Consider the following 22,831-nt stretch of genomic DNA (forward strand, 5'->3'; position numbering starts at 1 on the left):
GGTACAAAATAGAGCGGAGACAAAAGAGCGGGAGGAGCAAGCATAAGGGAAAATGAGTGCATAACATGTCGGATGCGACCACGAAGACTAGCCAATCGGCACCGGCACTAAAGCACGGATGTTGCGTAGAACTCTGAAGTTAAGCGAGATGCTTGGGCGAGAGTAGTAATAGGATGGGTGACCTCACAGGAAGTCCTCGTGTTGCATCCTCTCCTTTTTTGCGTCACGCGGCGACATTCATGGTGGAATTAGGACGATATTTTTTTTTTTAACGAGGGCACTCGTGCTCGGTACTCTGTTAGTGCTATTGGCAGGATGGGGAAAGCGGTGGGAAGCGGATGAAAAGAGGATGGACATGGTACAAAATAGAAGCGAGACAAAGAGCTGGAGGAGCAAGCATAAGGGAAAATGAGTGCATAACAACCATGTTTGATGCGATCATACCAAAGCACTAAAGCACCGGATCTGTCATCGAACTCAGTTAAGTTCGTTGCTTGAAGGCGAAGTAGTACTAGGATGGGTGACTCTCACAGGAAGTCCTCGTGTTGCATCCCTCCTTTTTGCGTCACTGCAGCGGACATTCTACATGGTGAAGTGTAGGACGATATTTTTTGCGGGCACTCGTGCTCGACTTCGATTAGTGGTGGAATACGGTGAAACGGTGCGGAGTGAAAAAGTAGGATGGACATGGTACAAAATAGAAGCAGAACAAAGAGCGGGGAGGAGCAAGCATAAGCGGAAAATGAAAGTGCATAACATGCTTCGGATGCGATCATACCAAACACTAAACCCGGATCCCATCAATCCGGTTAAGCATCGAACTCGAGAAGTTGAAGCGTGCTTGGGCGAGAGTAGTACTAGGATGGGTGACCTCCTGGGAAGTCCTCGTGGTTGCATCCCTCCTTTTTTGCGTCACGCGCGCGACATTCATGGTGTAATTAGGACGATATTTTTTGCTGGCGACTCATTAACAGTGCTCAGCTATTGGTGATAGATGGGAAACGGTGAATTGCGGATGAAAAAGAGTGATGGACATGAGTACAAAAAATAGAGCGGCACAAAGAGCGGGAGGAGCAAGCATAAGGGAAAATGAGTGCATAACATGTCGGATGCGATCATACCGGCACTAAAAGCACGGATTATCGATCCCTTGAGAACTCGAAGTTAAGCGTGCTTGGGCGAGAGTAGTACTAGGATGGGTGACCTCACGGGAAGTCCCCTCGTGTTGCATCCCTCCACTTTGCGCCGCCACGTCACGCGGCGGCATTCATGGTGAAATTAGGACGCATATTTTTTTGGCGGCACTTCGTGCTCGGCTATTGGTGATGGTGATGAAACGGTGGAGTGCGGATGAAAAAGAGGATGGACATAAGGTACAAAATAGAAGCGAGATAAAGAGCGGAGAGGAGCAAGCATAAGGAAAAATGAGTGCATAACATGTCGGATGCGATCATACCGAAGCACTAAAGCACCGGATCCCATCGTAATCATCGAACTCAGGGATTAAGGCGTGCTTAAGTGGGTGAGAGTAGTACTAGGATGGGTGACCTCCGGGAAGTCCTCGTGTTGCTGTATGCATCCCCTCCTTTTTTTGCGTCACGCTACGACATTCATGGTGAAGTTAGGGACGATATTTTTGCGGGCACTCGTGCTCGGCCCTGTTTCGATCGTATTGGTGATGAGAGGAACGGTGGTGCGGATGAAAAAGAGGATGGACATGGTACAAAATAGAAATGCAGGACAAAAGAGCTAGGGAGGAGCAAGCATAAGGGAAAATGAGTGCATAACATGTCGGATGCGATCATACCAAAGCACTAAAACACCACTGATCCCACATCCAGAACTCCCCGAGAAGTTCGCGTGCTTGGGCGAGAGTAGTACTAGGATGGGTGCAACCTCTGCAGGGAAGTCCTCCGTGTTGCATCCCTCCTTTTATGCCACGTCACGCGGCGACATTCATGGGTGAAGTTAGGACGATATTTTTTGCGGGCACTGACACGTGTGTCTTCGGCTATTGGTGATGGGAAACGGTGGTGCAGGATGTGAAAAAGAGGATGGACATGAGTACAAAATAGAAGCGGACAAAGAGCGGGGAAGGAGCAACAGCATAAAGAAAATGAGTGCATAACATGTCGGATGCGATCATACCAAGACTTCTAATGCACCGGATCCCATCGAGAACTCGAAGTTAAGCGTGCATGGAGGCGAGTAGTACTAGGATGGGTGACTCTCACTGGGAAGTCCCTCGTGTTGCATCTCTCCTTTTTTTTGGCGTCACGCGCCACGCACACGACATTCATGGTGAAGTTAGAGACGATGATTTTTTGCAGGGCACTCGTGTTGCCTGTGCTCATTATTGGTGATGGGAAATGGTGGTGCGGATGAAAAGGCTGGAAAAGAGATGGACATGGTACAAAATAGAAGCGTAGACAAAAGAGGCGGGAGGAGCATAAGCATAAGGGAAAATGAAGTGCATAACATGTCGGATGCGATCATACGCGATCACTACACGCCGACTAGCCAATCCGAGATCCCCTCGAAGTTAAGCGTAATCAAGCATTGGGCTAAGGTGAGAGCTAGTAATTAGGATGGGTGACCTCCGGGAAGTCCTCGTGTTGCATCCTCTTTTTTACTTTTTGCGTCACGCGACGACATTCATGTTGAAGTTAGGACGATATTTTTTGCGGGCACTCGCACTGAAGCCATTGGTGATGGGAAACGGTGGGTGCGGATGAAAAAGAGGATGGACATGGTACAAAATGAAGACGGAGATAAAGAAGCGGAAGGAGCAAGCATAAGGGAAAATGAGTGCATAACATGTCGGAGTGCGATCATATCAAAGACTATAAGCAATCGGATCCCATCGAACTCTGAAGCTAAGCGTGCTTGGGCGAGAGTAGCACTAGGATGGGTGACTTCACAGGAAGTCCTGCGTGGTTGCAGTCCTCTTTTGCGGCCACGACGGCGACATTCATGGTGAAATTAGGACGATATTTTTTATGCACTCGCGCCTCGGCTATTGAGAGTGATGGGAAACCGGTGGTGTGGATGAAAAAGAGGATGGACATGGTACAAAATAGAGCGAGACTAAAGAGCGTGGAAGGAGCAAGTATAAGTGAAAAATGAGTGCATAACATGTCGATGGGTGATCTTTGACACAAAGATTTCAAACCACCGGATCCCATCGAGAACTCCGCGATTAAGGCGTGTGCTTGGCGGCGAGAGTAGTACTAGGATGGGTGACCTCTGGGAAGTCCCCGTGTTTGCATCCCCTCACTTTTTTGCGTCACGCGGCGACATTCTCGTTATCACCTCGAGAATTTGACCAAGAGTCCGAGAGGTGGGCCCACGATCAAGATGGAGTTTTCGAAGATTATATACGAATGGTTATAAATCTACGTAGATCTGCCTTGCTATACGCAAAGTTGGGCTAGATTGCCCATGTATCCGTAATATAACAGATCGCATTTTAGATGAGAGTTTTACTGATCCGTGCACGGTTAGGTGCACGCCTAGGACTAGAAAGTCCGCCGGACTATAAATATGTATCTAGGGTTTATGGAATACAAACAACAACCAACGTTCAACCAAACAAATCCAATCTACATGCCGCATCGCCAACTCCCATTCGTCCTCGAGGGTTTCTACCAGAGCAGCGACATATCTGCCTAGATCGCATCTTGCGATCTAGGCAAAGACTAAGCTCCACGTTGTTCATGTGTTGCTTGTCATCAAGCCTTGTTGATGGCGAGCAACGAAGTTATCATAGAAGTGTTAGGGTTAGCATAGTTCTTCGCGTAACATGCTGTGTTTATCGTAGTGCAACAACTCCTGGTACACATGTCTAGCCCCCACTTCCCTCACACCTATCTTAGGTGTGCGTGGAAGGCGGCGCTTTTGCTGATCATTATTTAGTAGATCTGATCCGTTACGATTTACTGCTCCTTGTTACCTACAAGGATTAGTTTAATATCTGCAATAGTTAGGCCTTACAAAGGTGGGAGGATCCAGCTTCGGCATTTAGGGTGTCGTTCGCTAGTCCTAAACGCGGGATGTTCGGAGGATCAACTTCGTGTTGGTTTTGAGGCCTTGTTTAGGATCGAAACTACAGATCGTGCAGGCGTACACGAGGCCCAACCTTTGGAGTAGGATGATCCGATTATCGCAGTGTCAAAACCCTAAATAAATGCGTCGTAGATCTAATTAGCCTTTATCTTGATCTGGGTTGTGACCACCATATGATACGTCGTTTTCACCGTCGACGTAATCATGGGTGGATCGACTCCTTGCAGCCGATTCACGAGGAATAACACGAGATTTATCGAGGCTCGTATTTAATGTTTACGTGTATGCCATGCGAGGAAACTAAAGCGTTTAGGCATCTCCATCCCCACCTTCTGACCACTGTGTAGGTCCAGGTGGCACGCCTCTTGCAATCGTAAAGCATCGGGCCATCGGTGTGACAGGGAGGCTTTGGGCACAGATGGCTGTCGCTCGGAGGGACCTCAGCCGCAGCCGCAACAGGATTGTTCCTTGGGCTCTGCGGTGTGCTGTCTAGTCGTTGCCGGGCCGTGGGTTTCTCGACGACAACACGATTCTCGCACGCCACGGGACAGAAGCCTTCTATATCAACTACATCGGCCATCTACATCCGAGATGGGCGACGGCACGCCAGCCACGCATTCGTACGTATGATCCGACGGACGCAGCTCAAGAAGAAGTATGACGAGGTCAGAGTACATCCCTAAGCGGGCTTCTACCTCATCGGCTCATGCCATCACTTCAACCTCGTTCACATGGCGTCGAGGTGGAAGGGGGTTCTCACCGGAGAAGGCGCACTTTCGATGGAGTGGACTCATTCTGGCCCTGGCCGGAGGAACGCATCAGAGCCGTACGGCGCCAGAGATTAGGTGGTATGGTGACTCACTCGTTGCATCGCCATTACGAGAGCCCAGTGAGATACTCCGGAGCATGCTCGCTGCTCGGATGATCAAGGAGGTCATGAAAGAATCAGCACTCTCTATCGTAACCAGCTCTACATGGGACCTCATCGGGAGGAAAGTGCCACTTCCGCCAATCCCCGTCCACCGTCGTCATTCACATCGGCGGCGCTTAAGCCTCGATTCACCATCGTGGAGCCGTTGACAGGGTTAACGACACTTTACCACTGGAGGTGCCAACTGTGGATACTCGTTCAACATCAACATGACAGATAGAACCGCACTTCTGATGAAGATAGAGAGCGTAGGAGCAAGTTCGCCTTCATAAGCGAAGATAAGGAAGAAAGGCATGCTCCACGCGATCGGCTCCACAACGCCGGAAGATCCACTGGTGATGATCAAGATGGAGAAGCCGATTCTAGCGATCGCCTTTCTATCCATCCGTATTCACCACTCGCTCTCCTTGTATATGGCGTGGTGACCTCACGGTGGGACGGAAAGCTAGGGTATGGGCTTACATCGGTCAAGGTAGTCGAGGAAGTCGACATTGGTGCACTGGGGATAAGTCATGACTCCAGAGCTTTTATCAAAGAAGAAGCTAGATCCACCGGCTCGAGGTGACGAATGATAGCCACAATTAAAAGAATAACGCGATTGCTTTTGCATGGGATTACACTGGAGATGCACACTGGGTTGGATGGTGAGCATCATTGAACATCGGCTCCCCCCTTAAGAAAGGATTTCGGTCGTTTCCAACAACGAGCACGTCCGATGAGGGCAGAAATTCTCGAAGAGAGTCAAAGAAAGAGATCAAGAGAAAATGTTGGCCGCCGGATTCATCAAAACATGCGGGTATCTGCCGAGTGGATCTCCAGGATCGTTCCTGCGGGAAAGAAGGACCCGCTTTCAGCGCTGTGGCCATCGATTTCGAGATCTTACCGCAGCCACTCTCAGCGACTTAATATCCAATGCCCGTCAAGCGTAAACGCTGATAAATACACCACGCTGGCAGCACAAGGTGTTGAGCTTCATGGATAGCAACGCTCGGTTATAACCAGATTTTAAGTGGTCTCCGGGAAGATATACACAAGACACGCATCTTAGTACCAGGCAGTATGAAGCTTGTTCGAGTACGTGGTCATGACCTTTGGGTTGAAGAGCGTCACCTTTCAGTAACGTACCAACGAAAGCCATGAATTATATATTTCATGATCTCTCGACGTGTTGGTGGAGATCTATATCGGTTTACGAACGTGGTAGTCAAATGTCAGTCTCCATGGAGGGACACTTGGACGCATCTACTTACAAGGCGTCCTAGACTGTGAATCCCGAAAGTGGACTGAGAATGAATCCGAAGAAGTGTGCCTTTGGCGTGGACGGGTGGTCAATTTCCTAGGTGGTCTACGGTTCACGAACGGGGGAATCGAGATCGGTCTGAAAAGTCGGGGAGGCGAAAGCAGACTATGCAAACAACAATTACAGCTAAAGAGCTCCAACGCCTCATCGGCAAGATCAATTTTGTCCGCGCGGTTCATCTCTAATCTGCCAGGAGCTTAATCCCGAAAGCTGCTCATGTGGCGCCGTGAAGACTAAATCTCGATGACGAGTTTCACCGGGGCGACAACAGCAACGGCGTTTGATGAGATTAAGCGATATCTCATTTATCTACCGCTGTGCTAGTTCCGCCCTAAAGAAGACAGGCCGTTCTACATCTACTCCGTTGATGGGCGACACGTCCATCGCTTCGGTGGTGGTGCAACTTCTACGATGATGCGTGGAGAAAGTCGCTTTCTACCTCAGCGTAGCGATACTTTGGGCCGGACGCGAAACAAGATATCTCAGAGTCGAGCTGAAACTCTGTCACCAAGCTCTTTACCACGCACCAAACTTCATCACATCCTTTTGACGGCAGAGATCATCGTCCTACATGCAAGTCGGATGTTGTCAAGCACATGTTGTCGGCCCACTGTTTTTGAAAGGCCGACTTGGTAGAATGGATGTTCGCTGGTTGTCAGGAATTTGATTCTCCGGTATCTCATTAAAGCAACGATGATCAAGGGACAAGCGTTGGCGATCTTATCAGCCCCGAACGGATCGGTAACCAATATAGCAGCACTATCTATACGTGCATGGGCTATGTTCTTACCGATGGATCGGTTTGTGACGGTGTGGTTGTGGCATCGGCATTCCTGGCTGTGTGTAAATACTGGTGGCGTAATACTCGCTTCTCCATCGTGGATTATCTACCCCTTGCACCAACATCGTAACGAGGAAGCCGCACATGAGGCAATGCGTAGGGGGATGGAGTTGCTATTAGAAAGGCTGGAGCCGGGTTAAAGCGGTAGAGCTTTTGGGCAGACTCGTGTTGGTGATTAACCTCACCACGGATGAATATAAGTCGCGAAAGTGAATCGCTTTTCCCATATTGGGTGGAATGCAGTGAGTTGATGACATATACGGTTCGATACATCAACTTTAATTGGGTCCCCAAGATCCCAAAATGCAGACGCCAACAATCTCGCACAAATGGCGTCCGGGCTATATAGATATACTTCTGACTTAACGATGGTTGGTACAATTCTGGAGCAGGATGATTGGAGAGCCGAAATCTTCAATTATTTAAAAGATTCAGCCTGGGGGGGCACCTAAACTGATGCAAGGTACAAAGCCACCATGGAAAGTATGTCCTCATAGGAGACGATATGTTCTATAGGAGCGTTGGAAGGGGTTATCGCTTAAGTGTCAAATAACCGAGTTCTGTCGGCTCTTACGTGAGGTGCATGAAGGCTACAGCTGTGGAACTCATCAATCGGCTCAAAATAAGATGAAGTGGTTAATCAAAGTATCGTAGTTTTATTGGCCCACCATGCTTGAAGATTGCTTCAATTATTACAAAAAGGGTGCCAAGCATGTCGGATGTTCGGGAAGATTCCAGATTGGTACCAGCATCAATGCGATGAACCCCATCATCAAGCCAGTTGGCCAAGCTGGGTGGGGCATGGATATGATCGGCAAAATCCATCAGGCTATTATTTAGTAAAAAACATGAATGGATTTTGGTCATCACAACAGTTACTTCACCAAGTGGGTGGAAGCCGTCCCCTATGAAAAAAGTGAAATCGTAAGGATGTGATCAAGTTTGTGAAAGAACCACGTCATTCATAGGTTCGGGATTCTCCCGAACTATCACTAATTGTGGAAGGAGAGTTCGGTCTTTATTTCTAAAGAATTCGTAGAAGTTCTGCATGATGACATGGGGATTAAAACTGATCCGATCATCCCGTCTCACTAAGCTCAAGCTAACCGGCAAAGCCGAGGCATCCAATCGTAGTCTGAAGTCAAGCTAATCAAGAGGAAAATTGGCACGAGAACCCTAGGGATTGGCATGAGAAGTTATCGAAGCTATTATGGAAACTATAATGTATGTCGTGCCATGGAGCTATAAAGACTTCGCCATACCAATATTATTTATAAGATTGGTAGCCGTATTGCCTTGGGAAATTACTTGCCGGATCAGAACGTGGCTTTCACGCCAGAATGATTGTGGTACAAATTCGGAAGAATATGCAGCTCTTGATGAGCGACACTATTGAGGACAGCAATGGTAGCTTAGGCTTTGGTCGTTGGAGAAGAATTAAGGAAAACAAAGCCCAGTGAATTGAGCTCGTGGCTTGTTGGCACAATAAAAAGGTTAGACCAAAAGAGGAGTTCCAAGTTGGTGATCTAGTATGCTGTCAGCTGTGTTGCCATTAGGAACTAGGGACAAGGCATATGGCAAATGGTCTCCTAATTGCTTGCACGGTCCTACAAAGTTGTCCAGGCCTTGAGAAGGGTAATGCACTTTCACATGCTTTGGAAGAGTTGAGCTACGAAAAAGTTCAGTGAGGTGGTCACAATGGTCAACACCTCCAAGAAATATTTCCCGGGCATGTGGGACGATGGGCGATAAGATGTGGGGTCGCATTTAAAAATAGGCCAGTAAAAAAAAATCACACTAGATGCACAGATATCAACTTGAGAAAACGCATGGAGATAATAACAAGTATGTAATTGCAGCCGATGCGTAACGGGCATCGACTCGTAGAAAAACAGAGCCGATAATAATCGATATTTCGACTCCTAGGGAATAAGATCTTATTAACAAGTTAAGTGAATCCTGCTCAAGCCTTTAAGCCAATCAGTGATATGAGACGACTAACTCCTAATGGTGGAATGAGGATGATTCAATCTGGATGGTTTGGACGTAGAATTGGAAGGCCTCGCTGAGGTGTTTGGCAATGTAGCGAGCTTGGCCTCGGATAGCAATATGAGCCGATGTTACCGCTTATCGGCTCCTCAGACGTGCAAACAGCTTATTCGACAAATCGGCAAGGTTAACAAGGGAAAGCGAAATTAATTAAGGGATTTTTTCTTCATTATCAGGGGAATTCCTTACAAAAGAAAAGAGCCGATTGCTCAAGGGAGAAAGAGGGCAAAAAGCCAACTACTACTACTGATCCCTAATCCCTAGGGAGCCGTTCTTTTGCCCTCGTCCATTGCTGCGTCGGCCTTGCACTCGGCCTTGACTTCTGAGAGGCTCCTCGACTTCGGAGCTTCAGTAGCCTTCTATGGGGAGCTTTCCATCTTCCTCATCGTCGTCGTCCTCGCTGTCGGCTGCCGTCCCACCGGTCAGGTGCGGAGCGCGCTTTGTCGGTGGAGGTAACCTTCAAGGGAGTCGTCGTCGTCGTCCTCCTCCTCCTCCTCTTCGCCTCGGAAGAGGTGAAATCGTCCCTGTGGAGAGAGCGGTCGTCTTCGGCTCTCTCGCCTCTCTTCTTCCCCTTCGACGAGGAATTGGAGGTCGCCCTCTCCCCGTCGGTCAGGGATTTGTCATCCTCGGACTGCATGGAGGGAATCGTGTTCCTCCTTGTCCCAGCCAATAAGTGCGTCCGGGCAAGAATCTCGTCGTGGTGCCGTCAACGAGCCCCCCACTCTCGCGTCGGCTCGCGGGAGGGGAGGAGTCATAGAAGACACGACGAGGGAAGAGGAGGAAGAGGGAAGACATGGCTATGTGGAAGGATTAGGGTTTTTTGGGTGTCAAGGCTGCACAGAGCAGGGATGATGAAGTAGAGCGGGAACTGCTTCGGAGCGGTTTAAATAAAAAGGGGCTGGTGGTAAAATTCAATGCCACAAAGTAGCTCCGGAAGAGTGCGGTACCCAAAGACAACGGTCAAATCACGCGGAATAGTTGAGAAGAACAGGTATCATGATGAAGAATACTTCGCTGACGGATTACTGGCTCTGCCATGACATGACCCGAATTTAAGAAAAAATGGAGTGATTTTCAAATTGACAATTCCAAAACCAGGGGGGAGCATGTGTTATCACCAGAGAATTTGACCAAGTCGGAGGTGGGCCACGATCAAGATGGGCTGGAAGATTATATACCAAGAAAATACGTGAGATCGGCCTTATACGCAAAGTTGGGCTAGATTGCCCATGTATACGTAATATAACAGATCGTATCTAGATAGAGGTTTTACCGTGCACGGCACTAGGTGCATCACTAAATTAGAAAGTCCGACTGGATGTAAATATGTATCTAGGGTTTATGGAATAAACAACAACCAACGATTCAACCAAACAAATCAATCTCGGCGCATCGCCAACTCCTTCGTCTCGAAGTGGTTTCTACTTAGGTAGTGACATGTCGCTTGCCTAGATCGTGATCTTGCGATCTAGGCAAAGCCTAGCTCCACGTTGTTCATGCGTTGCTCGTCATCAAGCCTTGTTGATGAGCGCAGCAACGTAGTTATCATTGCAGATGTGTTAGGGTTAGCACTCAGTTCTTCAGTAATATGCCTATCGTGAGTGCAACCCCTTTGCATGTCTAAATGGCCTCACCACCTATCTTAGAGTGTGGGGAGGCGCTTGCACCTCGCTTGATCAGTTATTTAGTAGATCTGATCCGTTATTTACGATTGCTCCTTGTTCTACAAGGATTAGCTTAATATCTGCATAATAGTTAGGCCTTACACAAGGGGGAGGATCCACCCGCAAGTTTAGGGTGTCGCTCGCTAGTCCTAGAACGGGATGTTCCCAGGGATCAACTTCGTGTTGGTTTTTAGGCCTTGTTTAGGATCGCTTACGATCACCGCGGCGTGATGCCGCTGTAGGCCCAACCTCAGTAGTAGGATGATCCAGATTATGCGGTGAAAAACCCTAAATCGTTAAATCGTAGATCTAATTATCTTTATCTTGATCAAGCGGGACCACTATATAGCCCGTGCACCCCCGCATTTAATCATGGGGTGACTCGGCTCCTTGAGCCGCATTCCACGAGGGATAACCTGACCGAGAGCCGATCGGAAAATTGCATTTAATGTTTACATGCGTATGCTACGCAGGATCTTGACTAAAGCGAGAGCATCTCCATCACCTTCCTCACCAGGTATAGGTCGCCGTGGCACGCCCCTTGCAATCAAAGCATCGGACGATGTGACCGGAGAGCGCTTTGCGGGCACGTCGCTCGCCGAGGGGACCTCTAACAGCCGGTAGAAGCTCTTAGGTTGTTCTGAAGCTCGCCACGTGTGTTGCCCGTCGCTGCGCCGCTTCATTGCGGGTTTACAGCGACAACACATTCGCATAGGAAGTGAAGTTAGGGACGATATTTTTTTGTGCGAGAGCACTCGTGCTCAAGTTATTGGTGATAGAGAAATGTGGTGCAAATGAAAAGAAGAGGATGGACATGGTACAAAATAAACGAGCAGATAAAGAGCGGGAAGGAGCAAGCATAAGGGAAAATGAGTGCATAACATGTCGGATGTGATCATACCAGCGACTAAAGCACAGGATCACATCGTAACTCCGAAGTTAAGCGTGCTTGGGCGAGAGTAGTAATCTTAGGATGCCTGGGTGTGCTCCGCTCCTGGGAAGTCCTCGTGTTGCATCCCTCCTTTTTTAGCGCCACCGCGGCAAGCATATCTGGTTGGTGAGATTAGGACGAGTATTTTTATGCGGTACTTCGTGCGCTCGGCCATTGGTGATAGGGAAAGCGGTGCTCGTGATGAAAAGAGGTGATGGACATGGTACAAACAGAGTTGCATAAAGAGGCGGGAGGAGCAAGCATAAGGGGAAAATGAGTGTACAATATGTTGGATGCGATCATACCAAGACTAAAGCAATCGGATCCCATCAACTCCGAAGTTAAGCCGCCATTTGCTGCGAGTAGTAGTACTAGGATGGGTGACCTCCCTCGGGAAGTCCTCGTGGTTGCATCACCTCCTTTTTGCGCCACGCGGCGACATTCATGGTGAAATTAGGACGAGGTTTTATGCGGGCTAATCGTGCTCCGGCTATTGGTGATGGGGAAACGGTGTAGTGCTGGATGAAAAAGAGGATGGACATGAGAAGCAAAATAAATGGCGTATAAAGAGCGGGGAGGAGCAAGCATAAGTGAAAATGAGTGCATAACATGTCGGATGCGATCACATTCTGCAAAGACTAAAGCTTAATCGATCCCATCGTAACTCTGAAGTTAAAGCGTGTTTGGGTGAGGAAGTAGTACTAGGATGGGTGACTTCGCTGGAAGTCACTCGTGTTGCATCCCTCACTTTTTTGCGCTATCGGCGGCGACATATCTATGGTGAAAGATTAGGACGATATTTTTTTGGCGGGCACTTCGTCGCTCGGCTATTGGTGATGGGAAACGGTGGAAAAGTGATGGGAAAAGAGGATGGATATGGTATAAATAGACAGCGTATAAAGTAGCGAGGAGCAAGCATAAGGGAAAATGAGTGCATAACATGTCGGATGCGATCAAGGCTTCGAAGACTAAAGCAATCGGATTCCATCGAACTCTGAAGTTAAGCTGCTTGGGCGAGTAGTACTAGGATGGGTGGCACTCTCCGAAGTCCTGCGTACTGCATCCCTCCTTTTTTAGCACGTCCTTGCCACGCGACATTCCATGGTAGAAGTTAGGACGATATTTTTTGGCGGCACTCGCGGTTTTCGGCTATTGGTGATGGGAAACCGTGATTAGTGCGGATGAAAAAGAGGATGGACACGGTACAAAATAGAAGCGTATTAAAGAAGCCCGGGGAGGAGCAAGCATAAGGGAAAATGAGTGCATAACATGTCGGATGTGCCATCATACTCAAGCACTAAAGCACCGTGATCCCATCGTAACTTCGAAGTTAAGCGTGTTTTTGAAGTAGAGTAGAGCCAGGATGGGTGACCTCCGGGAAGTCCTCGTGTTTGCATCCCTCGCTTTTTGGCGCCACGCTTAAGCATTCATGGTGAAGTTAGGACGACATTTTTTTGCGGGCACTAGTGCTCGGCTATTGGTGATGGAAAACGGTATGCGATGATGAAAAAGAGGATGGACATGGTACAAAATAGAGCGAGGACAAGAGAAGCGGGGAGGAGCAAGTATAAGGGAAAATGAGTGCATAACATGTTGGATGCGATCATACTCAAAGCACTAAAGCTACATAGGATCCCATCAGAACTCTGAGAAGTTAAGCGTGCATTTAAGTAGAGTAGTACTAGGATGGGTGACCTCCGGGAAGTCCTCGTGTTGCATCCCTCCTTTTTATGCGGCCACGCCGGCGACATTCATGGTGAAGTTTAGGACGATATTTTTTTTTATGCACTCGTGGCTTACCATTGGTGATGGGGAAACGCGGTGGTGTTGATGAAAAAAGAGGATGGACATGGTACAAAATAGGAGCGAGACAAAGAGCCGGAGGAGCAAGCAGTAAGGGAAAATGAGTGCATAACATGTCGGATGCGATCATACCAAAGCACTAAAGCACCGGATCCCACTCAGAACTCCCGGTTAAGCGTGCATGGGCGAGAGTAGTACTAGAAATAGATGGGTGACTTCACGGGAAGTCCTCGTGGGCCGTGCATCCCCTCCTTTTTTTGCGCCACGCCGCGACATTCATGGTAGAAGTTAGGGACGGTGATATTTTTTTGCGGTACCTGCAGCTCTGGCTATTGGGTGATGGGAAACGGTGGTGCGGATGAAAAGAGAGGATGGACATGGTACAAAAATAGAGCAGCATAAAGAGCGTGGAGGAGCAATGACATATGGGAAAATGAGTGCATAACATGTCGGATGCGATCATACCAGCACTAAAGCAATCCCGGATCCCACTCAGAACCTCGAAGTTAAGCGTGCTTGGGCTACGCAGAGTAGTACTAGGATGGGTGACCTCTGAGGAAGTCCTCGTGTTGCAGATCCCTCCTTTTTATACGCCACGCGGGCAGACGATTCATGGTGAAGTTAGACGATATTTTTTTATGGCGCACTACGTGCTTTCGGCTAATTGGTGATGGGAAACAGGTAAAGTGGATGAAAAAGAGGATGGACATGGTACAAAATAAGAGCAGATAAAGAGTCGGAGTGAGCAAGTATAAGGTGAAAATAGAGTGCATAACATGTCGGATGCGATCATACCAAAGACTAAAGCACCGGATCCCATTAGAACTCTGAAGTTAAGTCGTGCTTGGGCTATGAGAGTAGTACTAGGATGGGTGACACTCCTGGGAAGTCCTCGTGTTGCATCCCTCCTTTTGGCGTCACGCTACTGCGCATATATCAGCATGAGTGGAAGTTAGGACGAGCTATTTTAAGTGCACTCGTGCTCGGCTATTGGTGATGGGAAAGCGGTGGTGTTGATGAAAAAGAGTGATGGACATGGTACAAAATAGAATGGCAGTATTAAAGAGCTGGAGGAGCAAGCATAAGGGAAAATGAGTGGCATAACATGTCGGATGTGATCATACCAAAGACGAAGCACCGCATCCCATCGAACTCCTGTTAAGCCGCATGCTTAAGTAGAGTAGTACTAGGATGGGTGACCTCGGGAAGTCCTCGCGTTGCATCCCTCCTTTTTTGCGCCACGCCGCGACATTCATGGTGAAGTTAGGACGATATTTTTTTATGCTGCACTCGTGCTCGGCTATTGGTGATGGGAAACGGTAAAAGCCGATGAAAAAGAGTGATGGACATGGTACAAAATAGGAGCGTATAAAGAGCAGAGGAGCAAGCATAAGGGAAAATGAGTGCATAACATGTCGGATGCGATCATACCAAGACTAAAGCACCTGATCCCATCGTAATCCGGTTAAGCGTATGCTTAAGTAGAGTAGTACTAGGATGTGGTGACCTCCGGGAAGTCCCTCGCGTTGCATCCCTCCTTTTTTTATGCGCTTTCACGCGCATATCTGGTGAAGTTAGGACGATATTTTTTTAAGTGCACCTCGTTCGCTATTGGTGGATGGGAAACCAGGCGTTGCGGATGAAAAAGAGGATGGACATGGTACAAAATAGAGCTAGACAAAGAGCGGGAGGAGCAAGCATAAGGGAAAATGAGTGCATAACATGTTCGGATGTGATCATAAGCTCAAAGCACTAAAGCAACCGGATCCCATCGAACTCCGGTTAAGCGTGTCATTGAAGTAGAGTAGTACTAGGATGGGTGACCTCGGGAAGTCCTCGTGTTGCATCCTCCTTTTGATGCGCACACGCCGCCATGACATTCATGCGTGAAGTTAGTGACGATATTTTTTTTATGCGGGCACTCAAGTGCTTCGGCTATTGGTGATGGGAAACGTGGTGCGGATGAAAACAGGATGGACATGGTACAAATGTATAGAGCGAGATAAAGAGTTGGAGGAGGAGGCGATAAGGGAAAATGAGTGCATAACATGTCGGATGTGATCATACCAAAGATTTCAGCTAACCGGATCCCCGCATCAACTCCGGTTAAGTCGCGCTTAAGTAGAGAGTACCAGTGTGATGGGTGACCTCCTGGGAAGTCCTCGTGTTGCATCCCTCCTTTTTTGCGTCACGCGCGACATTCATGGTGAAGTTAGGGACGATATTTTTTTATGCACTCGTACTTCCGGCTATTGGTGATGAGGAAACGGGTGAAAGTGCTGATGAAAAGAGGATGGACATGGTACAAAATAGAGCAATATTAAAAGAGCTGGAGGAGCAAGCATATGGGAAAATGAGTGCATAAACATGTTTGATGCGATCATACCAAAGCACTAAAGCAACCGGATCCCATCAACTCCAAGTTGCGTGCTTGGGCGCAGAGAGTAGTACTTAGGATGGGTGACCTCCTGAAGTCCTCGTATGCATCCCTCCTTTTGCGCTAATGCCGCGCTTTACATCTATGGTGAAGTTAGGACGATATTTTTTTATGCACTCGTGTCTTATCGGCTATTGGTGATGGGAAACGTGGCAGGTGCGGATGAAAAAGAGGATGGACATGGTACAAAAAATAGAGCAGATAAAGAGCCGTGGGAGGAGCAAGCGATAAGGGGAAAATGAGTGCATAACATGTTTTCGATGGTGATCATACCAAAGACTAAAGCACCGGATCCCATCGGGTAATCTGGTTAAGCGTGCTTTAGCGAGAGTAGTACTAGGATGGGTGACCTCTGGGAAGTCCTCGTGTTGCATCCCTCCTTTTGCGCCACGCCACGCGTTTACATATCATGGCGGTGAAGTTAGGGACGATATTTTTTTGCGGCACTTCGCCAAGTTCTTCGGCTACTTGGTGATGGGAAACTATGGGTGCTGGATGAAAAAAGAGGATGGACATGGTACAAAAGTTAGAGCAGCATAAAGAGCGGGAGGAGTGCTATAAGGGAAAATGAGTGCATAAATATGTCTGGATGCGATCATACTTCAAAGACTAAAGCACCGGATCCCACTCAGAACTCTGGTTAAGCGTGCTTGGGCAGAGTAGTACTAGGATGGGTGACCTCCGGGAAGTCCTCGTGTTGCATCCCTCCTTTTTTACGCCACGCTTACATATTCATGGTAGAAGTTAGGACGATATTTTTTTACATGGGGCACTCTCATGTGTTCTCGAAGCTATTGGTGATGGGAAACGGTGCTGCGGATGAAAAAGAGGATGGAATATGAAGTACAAAATAGAGGCATAAAGAGCGGGAGGAGTAAGCATAAGGGAAATATGATGCATAACATGTCGGATGTGATCATACTCAAAGCACTAAAGCTGATACCGGATCCCATCGAATCATGCTGGTTAAGCGCAGCTTGAAGTAGAGTAGTACTAGGATGGGTGACTCTCGGAAGTCCTCGTGTTGCATCCCTCCTTTTGCGCCACGCCATGAGCATATCTATGGTGAAGTTAGGACGATAGTTTTATGCGGCACTCGTGCTCGGGTTGGTCAGGATGGGAAACGGTAGTGCGGATGGAAAAGAGGATGGACATGGTACAAAATAGAGCGCATAAAGAGCGGGAGGAGCAAGCATAAGGGAAAATGAGTGAGCAATACGCTTCGGACGCGCATCATACCAAAGACTAAAGCATCCTGATCCCATCGTAATCTGGTTAAGCGTGCTTAAGTAGAGTAGTGACCAGGATGGGTGACCCTCCTGGGAAGTCCTCGTGCTGCATCCTCCTTTTAGCGCCACGCCGCGACATTCATGGTGAAGTTAGGACGACATTTTTTTCGCGTGGCAATCGTGTCTGCCATTGGTGATGGGAAACGTGCTTGCGCTGGAGTAGTAAAAAGAGGATGGACATGGAAGCAAATAGAGCGGCATAAAGAGCCGGAGGAGCAAGCATATGGGAAAATGAGTGCACAACATGTCGGATATGATCATACCGAAGACTAAAGCACCGCGAATCCCATCGTGAACTCCGCTGTTAAGCGACTTGGGCGTAGAGTAGTACTAGGATGGGGTGACCCTCCTGGGAAGTCCTCGTGTTGCATGGGAAGTCCTCGTGTTGCATCCCTCCTTTTTGGCGCTTTCACGCCGCGACATTCATGGTGAAGTTAGGGACGATATTTTTTGCGGCACTCGTGCTCGGCTATTGGTGATGGGAAACGGGGAAACGGTGGTGCGGATGAAAAAGAGTGATGGACATGGTACAAAATAGAAAAGATAAAGAGCCGTGGAGGAGCAAGCATATGGGAAAATGAGGCATAACATGTTTGACAAGACGATACCGGAAGACTAAAGCACCGGATCCCATCGTGAACCTGAAGCTGGCGCTGCTTGGGCGAGAGTACCAGGGATGCTGGGCACTTCAGCGCCCCGTGTTGCATCCCTCCTTTTTGCGCTACGCCGCGACATTCATCATTCATGGTGAAGTTAGGACGATATGATATTTTTTTGCGGGCAATCGTGTTCTTCGCTATTGGTGATGGAAACGTGGAAGTGATATGCAGGATGGACATGGTACAAAATAGAGCAGCATAAAGAGCGAGGAGGCGATAAGGGAAAATGAGTGCATAATACGTCGGATGTGATCATGTCAAAGACTAAAGCAATCGGATCCCATCGAACTCCGAAGTTAAGCCTGGTTGGGCGAGAGTCGCCATACGCGAAAAAGAGTACATAAGTGGGATGTGACCCTCCCCGAATCCGTGTTGCACCGTCCCTCCTTTTAGCGCCACGCGGCGACATTCATGATGGTGAAGTTAGAGGACGATATTTTATGCACTCGTGCTCGGCTATTGGTGATGGACGATCATTCCAGCAATAAAGCACCGGATCCCATCGAACTCCGAAGTTACGTGGTGCTGGAGGAAAGAGGATGGACATGGTACAAAATAGAGCAGTATAAAGAGCCGGAGGGAGCAAGCATATGGGAAAATGAGTGCATAACATGTCGGATGTGATCATATCAAAGACGAATAACTTGATCCCATCGTGAATTCAAGTTAAGCGTGTTTGGGCGAGTAGTAATTAGGATGGGTGACCTCCGGGAAGTCCTCGTGGTTGCATCCTCCTTTTGCGCCACGCTACATTCATGGTAGAAGTTAGGACGACATTTTTTTATGCGGCACTCGTGCCGGGCTATTGGCGATGGGAAACGGTAAGTGCCGATGAAAAAGAGGATGGACATGGTACAAAATAGAGCGTACAAAGAGCGGGAGGAGCAAGCATAAGGGAAAATGAGTGCATAACATGTCGGATGTGATCATACCGGAAGACTAAAGCACCGGATCCCATCGTAACTTCGGTTAAGCGTGGCTTGGGCGAGTAGCACTAGGATGGGTGACCTCCTGGGAAGTCCTCGTGGTTGCATCCCTCCTTTTTGCGCCACGCGGCATTGACATTCATGGTGAAGTTAGGACGACATTTTTTTGGCGGGCACTCGTGCTCGGCCATTGGTGATGGGAACGTGGTGCGGATGAAAAGAGGACATTGGACATGGTACAAAATAGAGCAGATAAAGAGCTGGAGGAGCAAGCATAAGGGAAAATGAGTACAATATGTCGACAGTGATCACATCGTAAAGATTAAAGCACCGGATCCCACCGGATCCCATCAGAACTCTGGTTAAGTCGCGTTTGGGCGTAGGAGTAGTACTAGGATGGGTGACCCTCCGGGAAGTCCTCGTGTTGCATCCCTCCTTGCGCGCTAACGCTGGCGATATCTCATGGTGAAGTTAGGACGATATTTTGCGGCACGCGTCGACTATCGTGGATGGGAAAAACGGTGGTGCTGATGAAAAAGAGGATGGACATGGTACAAAATAGAGCAGATAAAGAGCGGGAGGAGCGAAGTAGATAAGGGAAAATGAGTATAACATGTTGCGGGCACTCGTGCTCGGCTATTGGTGATAGGAAACGGTGATGCCCGATCATACCAAAGCATTCAAAGCAATCGGATCCCATCTTAACCTGGTTGCTTGAGCTTAAGTAGAGTAGTACTAGGATGGGTGACTCTCGGGAAGTCCTCGTGTTGCATCCCTCCTTTTTTGCGCCACGCGCGACATTCATGGTGAAGTTAGGACGAGCATTTTTTTAAGGGGCACTCGTATCGGCTATTGGTGAGATCATACCAGCACTAAAGCACTGGATCCCATCGAACTGGGAAATTCGGGTGCGATGAAAAAGAGGATGGACATGGTACAAAATAGAGCGTATTAAAAGAGCGGAGGAGCAAGTATATAAGGGAAAATGAGTATAACATGTCGGATGCGATCATACCAAAGATTAAAAGCAATCGCGATCCCATCAACCTGGTTGGGCGCGGTTGAAGTGAGAGTAGTACTAGGCCGGTGACCTCTCAAAGTCCTCGTGTTGTATCCTTTTTTACGCCACGCCACATACATTCATGGTGAAGTTAGGAATCGAGTATTTTTATGGCACTCGCCTCGCTACTGTAGTATGGGAAACGGTGGTGCGGATGAAAAAGAGGATGGACAAGGTACAAAATAGAGCGTATAAAGAGCGGGAGGAGCAAGTATTAAGGAAAATGAGTGCATAACATGTCGGATATATATTTTGCGGGCACTCGTGCTCGACTATTGGCAAAATAGAGCAGACAAAGAGCGGGAGGAGCAAGCATAAGGGAAAAGTGTTGCATCAATATGTCGGATGCGATCATACTCAAGCATTCAAAGCACCGGATCCCATCAGAACTCCTGGTTAAGCGTGCTTAAGTAGAGTAGTACCAGGGATGGGTGACTGGGAAGTCCTCGTGGTTGCATCCCTCCTTTTTTACGCTACGCAAGTATATCTGGTGGTGGTTAGGGACTTATATTTTTTATGGTGCTCGTGTTTCGCTATTGGTGATGGAAACGCAGCGGATGAAAAAGAGGATGGACATGGTACAAAATAGAGTGCATAAAGAGCGGGAGGAGCAAGCATAAGAGAAAATGAGTGCATAACATGTCGGATGTGATCATACCAAGATTCAAAGCACCGGATCCCATCGTAATTCGGTTCGAAGCGTATGAAGTTAAGAGTAGCACTATACGGGCGACTTCCTATGTTCTCCTCAAACATTATCTTCCTTTGATGTTTTTCACAAGGCGACATTCACGGTGAAGTTAGGAGTTTATATTTTATGGGCACTTTGCTCGGCTATTGGTGATGGGAAACGGCAGCGGATAAAAGAGGATGACACAGTACAAAATAGAGCAGATAAAGAGCTGGAGGAGCAAGCATAAGGGGAAAATGAGTGCATAACATGTCGGATGCGATCATACTGGACAGCGCAAAGCACCGGATCCCACCGTAACTCCGGTTGCCGCACGCCAACAGAGAGTAGTACTAGGATGGGTGACCTCCTCGGGAAGTCCTCGTGGTTAAAATCTCCTTTTGCGCCTGCCACGCCACACATTCATGGTGAAGTTAGGACGATATTTTTTACAACTCGTGCTCGGCTATTGGTGATGGGAAACCGTGGTGCGGATGAAAAAAGAGGATGGACATGGTACAAAATAGAGCGCATAAAGAGCGGGAGGAGCAAGCATAAGGGAAAATGAGGGCATAACATGTCGATGTGATCATACCACGATTCGTTATCTGATCCCATCAACCTGGCGTTTTGCTTAAGAGAGTAGTACTAGGATGGGTGACCTCGGGAAGTCCTCGTGGTTGCATCCCTCCTTTATACGGCCGCCACGACATTCATGGTGAAGTTAGGACGGATCCCATCGATATTTTTAAGCTTGCACTCGTTCGCTAGTTGGTGATGGGAAACGGCAGTGGATGAAAAAGAGGATGGACATGGTACAAAATAGAGCAGATAAAGAGCTGGAGGAGTAAGCATAAGGGAAAATGAGTGCATAACATGTCTGGATGCGATCATACCAAAGACTAAAGCAATCGGATCTATCACCCGAAGTTAAGCGTCAAGGAAGTAGAGTAGTACCAGGATGGGTGACCTCCGGGAAGTCCGTGGTTGCATCCTCCTTGCGCCACGCGCATATCTGCGGAAGTTAGGACGATATTTTTTTATGCACTGTGTTCTCGGTTATTGGTGATGGGATCCCAACGGTATGGAGGAAAGAGGATGTACATGGTACAAAATAGAGCAGTATAAAGAGCGGGAGGAGCAAGCATAAGGGAAAATGAGTGCATAACATGTTTTGGATGCGATCATACCAAAGACTAAAGCTAATCGGATCCCATCAAAACTCCGGTTAAGCGCGGCTTGGGCGAGAGAAAATGGTGGGATGGGTGACCTTCCGGGAAGTCCTCGCGGTTGGCATTCCCTCCTTTTTGCGTCACGCCACATGCGACATTCATGGTGAAGTTAGACGAAGATGGCGGTGCTCGTGTTCTCGGCTATCGGTGATGGGAAACGTAAAAGCGTGTGATGAAAAAGAGGATGGACATGGTACAAAATAGAGCAGACAAAGAGCGGGAGGAGCAAGCATAAGAGAAAATGAGTGCATAACATGCTCTGAGTGTGATCATAGGCTCAAGATTTTAAAGCAATTCCGGATCCCATCGTAACCGATCATACCAAAGACTAAAGCACTGGATCCCATCAGAACTTCGAAGTTAAGCTTGGCTTAAGCGAGAGTAGCACTAGGATGGGTGACCTCCGGGAAGTCCCTCGTGGTTGCATCCCTCCTTTTTTGCGCGCCACGCCACGACATTCATGGTGAAGTTAGGACGATATTTTTTTATGGCACTCTTGCTCGGCTATTGGTGATGGGAAACGGAAAGCGGATGAAAAAGAGGATGGACATGGTACAAAATAGACGTACTAAAGAGCGTGGAGGAGTAAGCATATGGGAAAACAGTGCATAACATGTCGGATGCGATCACATCAAAAGACTAAAGCAATCGGATCCCACTAACTCCTGGTTAAGCGTGACGCGAAGTAGAGTAGTACTTAGGATGGGTGACTTCCGGGAAGTCCTCGTGCTGCATCCCTCCTTTTTTATGGCCACGCGCGACATATCTAAGTGTGAAGTTAGGACGATATTTTTTTGCGGTACTGTCAAGTACCAGATAAACGGGGTGCGGATGGAAAAAGAGGATGGATATGGTGTACAAAATAGAGCGCATAAAGAGCGGGAGGAGCAAGCATAAGGGAAAATGAGTGCATAACATGTCGGATGTGATCATACCAAAGATTAAAGCACCGATCCCATCAATCAAGTTGCTTT

At 48.1% G+C, this 22,831-nt stretch overlaps 5 pseudogenes; all 5 read left to right on the forward strand.

Annotated features, from left to right (window-relative positions):
• Positions 1–764: 764 nt before the first annotated feature.
• LOC139834836 (5S ribosomal RNA) lies at positions 765–900 on the forward strand (annotated as a pseudogene).
• Positions 901–1,107: 207 nt separating this feature from the next.
• Positions 1,108–1,234, forward strand: LOC139834787 (5S ribosomal RNA; annotated as a pseudogene).
• A 12,801-nt stretch (positions 1,235–14,035) lies between these two features.
• LOC139834834 (5S ribosomal RNA) lies at positions 14,036–14,162 on the forward strand (annotated as a pseudogene).
• A 203-nt stretch (positions 14,163–14,365) lies between these two features.
• Positions 14,366–14,490, forward strand: LOC139834801 (5S ribosomal RNA; annotated as a pseudogene).
• A 7,675-nt stretch (positions 14,491–22,165) lies between these two features.
• Positions 22,166–22,287, forward strand: LOC139834847 (5S ribosomal RNA; annotated as a pseudogene).
• The last annotated feature ends 544 nt before the right edge of the window (positions 22,288–22,831 follow it).

The sequence above is a fragment of the Lolium perenne genome, unplaced genomic scaffold, assembly GCF_019359855.2.
Source record: "Lolium perenne isolate Kyuss_39 unplaced genomic scaffold, Kyuss_2.0 unplaced63, whole genome shotgun sequence".
Lineage (NCBI taxonomy): Eukaryota > Viridiplantae > Streptophyta > Magnoliopsida > Poales > Poaceae > Lolium > Lolium perenne.